Source organism: Octopus bimaculoides, chromosome 15 (assembly GCF_001194135.2).
Source record: "Octopus bimaculoides isolate UCB-OBI-ISO-001 chromosome 15, ASM119413v2, whole genome shotgun sequence".
NCBI classification, from domain to species: domain Eukaryota; kingdom Metazoa; phylum Mollusca; class Cephalopoda; order Octopoda; family Octopodidae; genus Octopus; species Octopus bimaculoides.
The window spans coordinates 37,946,760-37,953,130 of record NC_068995.1 but is presented as its reverse complement, the minus strand read 5'-3'; positions in this window follow the sequence as shown (position 1 = coordinate 37,953,130).

The window sequence follows — 6,371 nt, the reverse complement described above, 5'->3', positions numbered from 1 at the left end:
TATTTAAAAAAAAAAGAAATAAAAGAAAAGATAAAATAAAATTCATGAATGGATGTTGTTTTCACAGCGATAATGCTCTTCTCAGTATATGAGTCGTTCCAGTCAGCACGATTTTTTGCACTTTTATTATTATTATTATTATTATTATTATTATTATTATTATTATTATTAATAACAATAATAATATTATAGTAAATTCCTTGATGTATTACCAGGCAGTGGTTCTCATGGATTCTTATCTTAACTCATTAAAATTTTATCGTGCACATTGTTTTGTCTTGGTATAAATATTCTGCTCAATACTACAAATTTGCTTGTCTGTTGTTTCACCTTAACCATTTTAGCATGACCTCTAGTGGCTGACGTTATGGACATCTCTGATCACAAGTAGAAGCAGAGGGGAAGCATCATAGCCTTGTGTTGAAAGGAATTATTTGGGGTTTTGATAATTCACCTTTGACAACATTGGTGTGTTGTTCAACATCCTTAAACAACCTTTATTCAGGGACCTTTTGAGCAGGATGGGCTACTCGACCTAAAGAAAATTCTAACTGGCTGTGATGCATGTGCCTGGTGTAACCTTATCAGGTTGGGTATACTGGGCGTCGTGAAGAAGAAGAAGAAGAAGAAGAAGAAGAAGAAGAAGAAGAAGAAGAAGAAGAAGAAGAAGAAGAAGAAGAAGAAGAAGAAGAAGAAGAAGAAGAAGAAGAAGAAGACTTCATCTTGTAGGTACAAGTCCTGAAATTTGGGAGAGTGTACTGAAAGGATTAAAGGCCGACCTGACCTCCGCGGAAATTGAACTCAGAACGTAAACACGGACGACAACATGCCTCTAAACATTTTGCCCGGCGCCCTAATGATTCTGCCAGCTCGACACATTCATAATAATAATAATAACAACAACAACAATAATAATAATAACAATATAGGTACAAGACGTGACATTTTCGGGGAGGGGGTAAGGCGGTAACATTGACCCAAGTACGTAACTGTGACTTATTTGATCGACCCCGGAAAGAGAAAAGCCAAAGACGACCTCGGCGCATTTTGAACTCAGAACGTGGCGACGGGCGAAATACCACTAAGCATTTCGTCCTGCGCGCCAATTATTTTGCCAGTTCGACGTAATGTTCCACGCGCAATAATATATTCTCAAATAAAACTATTGCGATGTGTTGATAGTTTACCAATATGCTGAAGCAAAATAATATTATAAATAAAGCCTTCACTTCCCTTCCATAGATCAACTTCAAGTGTAATGGAAAATAAAAGAAAACTATTCAAAAAATGATAGACGTAATAATTTTAGTTTTCAATTTCTGTCTCTTGAGATTCCGCCATTAATGTTACCTTTGTAGACTATCACACACCATCTCCAGAAACAAATGGATAAAAAAGCATACAATTCCATCTTATATGTTTCAAAATAAGCGTAACACTGACACCGGTTCTGCAAGCCAATAAATATCTCTGTAAACATTGTATATTTTTTATGATCAGCAAATGTTTTCACGTTTTTCCAAATAGATCAACAATACTAAATAATATATACAAACACATGCCACGCGAAATAAAATTAATGAAGTGGTGATTTATTGTATTAATGATACGAAGGCATTGGTATTAAAGTCCATACAACATGATATGCACGTGTGATGTTTCATTAAGTTACTGTTTGGAAATGAAATATTAATATACTACACATTAATATACTACATATAAAAATAGGTGAAAGAAATAGTTACCATATATCTTCAAGGGATGATCACACCAGTGCACTGTCGTTTGTTAGTCGCGTGTTACTATTATTTGATGTGGAGGCGCAATGGCCCAGTGGTTAAGGCAGCGGACTCGCGGTCATAGGATCACGATTTCGATTCCCAGACCGGGCGTTGTGGGTGTTTATTGAGCGAAAATACCTAAACCTCCACGAGGCTCCGGCAGGGGATGGTGGCGAACCCTGCTGTACTCTCCCACCACAACTTTCTCTCACTCTTACTTGCTGTTTCTGTTGTGCGTGTAATTCAAAGAGTCAGCTTTGTCACACTTTGTCACACTGTGTCACGCTGAATATCCCTGAGAACTACGTTAAGGGGACACGTGTCTGTGGAGTGCTCAGCCACATGCATGTTAATTTCACAATCAGGCTGTTCCGTTGATCGGATCAACTGGAACCCTCGACGCCGTAAGCGACGGAGTGCCAACAACAACTATTATTTGATAATGAACTATGAAAAAAGATATATTCTCTGCGAATTTAAAGTATACTTTCAACTATGGTCGCATTTTAATGAAGAAATAATTTCAATATTGTAAATGAAAAAACAGCGGCAAGCTGCCAGAATCGTTAGCATACCTGGCTTAAAGCTTAGCGACATTTTATTAGTCTTAACGTTCTGAAATCAAATTCAACCGAAGTCGATTTTACATTTTATCCCTTTTGAAGGTCGATAAAGTAAATGCTAGCTGAGAAACGGAGTCGATGTAAAGGATTTAATCACACCCCACACCTCACGCATCGAAATTTATTACCCTCTGTCAAACTTTGAAATTAATATTATCAACGTAGTAGAAACTGCTATTATTGAAATTAAAAATCTTTTTCAATTCAATGAAGTTAGATATATCTATATAAAGAGTTTCAAATGTCGTGCATCCTCTTTACAGGAGGAATTGGCAAGAACAATGTTGACATAAGGTTAGAGCAAAAATAGCAGCAGATACTTAAGGTGTCTCTAAAATACAATAGAATAATGAACATACATATATATTTGAAAATATGGAAATAAATCAAAAGTTATGAAACAGCTACTTGAATCAATTATGATACTGACCACATTTCGGATTCAACACTTCAAAGTTCAATTTCGAGATTTGTACAATATACGGAATTGCAAAGACACAATGTATGCGCTGAGCTGCTAATGTCAAGTGCTAGCATCGTCTTTTCTGAAACATTGAGCTTTGTGTAAACAACTTGATATTATGCGTTTAATATATGTATGTATGTATGTATGTATGTATGTATTATGTATCATATATGTATGAACCTAATTATGTATGTATGTACATGAATGCATATGTGTATACATAGTCAGTAAATTACACACACATATACATTTATTCATACAACATATTTATGCACCTGCATAAAACTGACCGTGCAATCGATTGATTGAAATTAATAAAGCTTATCTTTCCATTTAACCAGAACATTTGCAAAATGGATTATTATAAAGCATTTAAACGACATAAAAGAAGAATCTGCTACATCAATACTCAGAGACATCAATGATGCATAGGATACATTAGAAAGTCTTATCTACCATAAACTTCTTAAATCCTGCCATTGTTAATATGTATGCATAGATACACTTACTCACACATACACATCTGGGTGTGTGTACACGTGTGTGCACGTGTGTGTTTAGGTGTATGTGTATATGTGTAATCATAAGATCCAAGGATTCTAACTGTAGCAAGATTGTAAGCTTCGAGCAGTCCGTAGCAGATAAAGAAAAAAAAACAACGTTCAGAATCAATAATTTATTGCCATCGTAGGTTTTAGGCTTTTCCCTTATCGAAGTTCGATAAGCTGAAAACCAAGAATACATAGCTCGCGGTTAGCAACTTCAGTCACTACGAATGGACATAAAATCCAAATTGAGGGAGTGAAGCAGGTACAATTTAAGCTCTATATGTGTCCTAGCTACCAGATACTCTCATGTAATAATTGATCAACCAAGATTACTCAGGTACCTACTCATAAGGCCGATGTTAGGTCAATTATATGAATGCTATTCTGTCGTTAGAGAATCCCAAGTTAACTCGACGCAGATATAATCTGAAATGAGTGGCAAAGCTGGAAGAACAGAGTAGAACAATTAAATTAGGGAAAAACATACTAAAAACAAATATTTGAAGAAATAAATTGGTCACTAGATAAGAAAAGTGAAATAAAAGATTAGGGATCAGGGATAGAATGTCTACCAATGGGTTCAATCAACTGCTCAGGTGAACTGACAGTTGTTACTTTTTGCACGTTCTGTGCATCCCAACAATTATTCGATCAAATTACAGCTAAACTGCACTTCTTGTGCTATTTGATTTCCTTAAACAGCTTCTTGTAAGAAACCTCACTATACCCGTCGATAACAGCAAAAAGATTAAATCACTTCAACATAAGTTTTTAAGAGTATTTTCCTTAAAAGCTTTTACAGTCTTCACCAGATTGGCCGCGGTTTTGTGACTTACTCTCAATATTAGTTTCTTTGAAACCTCCAACGTTAATCTTTGCTCCAGAATCCCATTAAATTTGGTCATTTACATATTTATGGCAACCTGAGCATCTGATTACAGAATTAAATATAAGCCTATATTGAAAAGTAAGGATTTAAACCATCTTTTGAATATAATATTGATATAAGCCAGAATCAAATACAAATCAATATTAAAAACTTACAGACTTAACCTGCTCATTTACTGAACAATACCTTGGTTACCACTTATCCCCCTTTTAGACAAAATCTCTAACTCTGTATTGTATCCAACACTTAAACTTTGGAAATCGTTAGCGAAACCGGAAACTTACCTTGTATCATATTGTATAATACCCTTGCTATGATGATTCTAATATATTCTTTAGTCGTGAAAAACAAAATTCCTGTGGTTTTTCATCATTTCTGTTTCTTATATATATATATATATATATATATATATATATATCACTCGAAGACATGTGGATTATATTCAAACATCTTTCTTTTATCATTCAATCTAGGTGACAATATTAAACTGCACGTGTTCCCAGTTTGTTGCAAAAACTTGTGTACTATATATATGTGTGTGTGCGTGTGTATGTGTGTCTTAGTGCGTGTGTGTGTTTGTATGTATGTATACATTTATGTATGTATACATTTATGTATGTATACATTTATGTATGTATATCTTACTCCATCATTCGCGTTCTTGTGCCTCCCTCTCCCAATTACAAGCTGCAATTCCTGTCTGTATTAGAGCATTTTTAAGCCAATCCTTAAACTTTAGTTTAGGCTTATGCGCTGGTCTCCTACTATCTTCCAGCTCACCATACAACAGATGATTGGCCAGGCGCTCATGACTCATCCTTACCAGATGACCCTCCCCCCCCCCAGTTCAAAGGTCTTTGCAAAATCATTGACTCTACTCTTCTACTGCCTCTCCTCTGAAGCACCTCCACATTACTAATAGCCATTTGCTAGTTCATCCCTAAAATTTTTCTCAGACAGTATTGATGATATCGTTCCAATTGCCTTACCTGCCTATGGTAACCAACCCATGCTTCACTTCCATATAGCAAAGATGGGAGGACATATGTGTTATATATCCTAACTTTAATTTGGAGGTCTAAGATAACATGCTAAAAGAGTGCATATGGTGGCACCTGTTTCTCCTGCCAGCAGCATAGTTGTCTAGTATGTAATAAAATCTGTAAACGCTTAGCTGTATGTGTGTGTGTGCATATATATATATGTGTGTATATATATATATATAAATATATATATATATATATATATATATACACATACGTATATATACACACAGAGAGACAGACAGAGACAGACAGAGACAGACAGAGACAGAGAGATTCTGACAGACAGAGAGACACATAGATAGTTAGATACATACATACATACATACATGCATACATACATACATACACACATACATACATACATACATACATACATACATACATACAAACATACATAGGTAGATAGATAGATATATGAAAGTACATATTTCCGTGTATAAACATATAGCACAAGTTTGCATGATTTTATTTGTTTAAATCTCTACATAATGTTTTGGATCAATTTTTTACGCTGATTTCTAATCTGTTATTAGTTTCGATCCATCACGTCTATCATTTCTTTAGATAAAGCATTGTTTTTTTTTTCCTGTATTATATAAGGGAATTTGATGATAGTTAGTATCTGATTTATTTTGCTCAGCAAAATAGATTGCTATAACCCGATGCTGATTTAAGTTAAAATAGTAGCCAATATAAAGTTTATTAAACAGGCATTGGTAACTACGACAGACGACGTGACCATGAAAATCTGTGTACATGATTGTTAACTGATACTTCAGTGTACTTCCAGTTGCTATTTGATCAAAATGTGTACAGGATAGGCAAAAACTAAAAAGATATTTAAAATCAGCATTCAAAAATAGTTCAGAATTACCAATATATAGATAATTATCATTTACTTCATATAAAATAAGCAGACTTCAGTAATTGTATGTTTCATCTCTAAATCCGCAAGTTATTTTTATTCTCTCTCTCTCTCTCTCTCTCTCTCTCTCTCTCTCTCTCTCTCTCTCTCTCT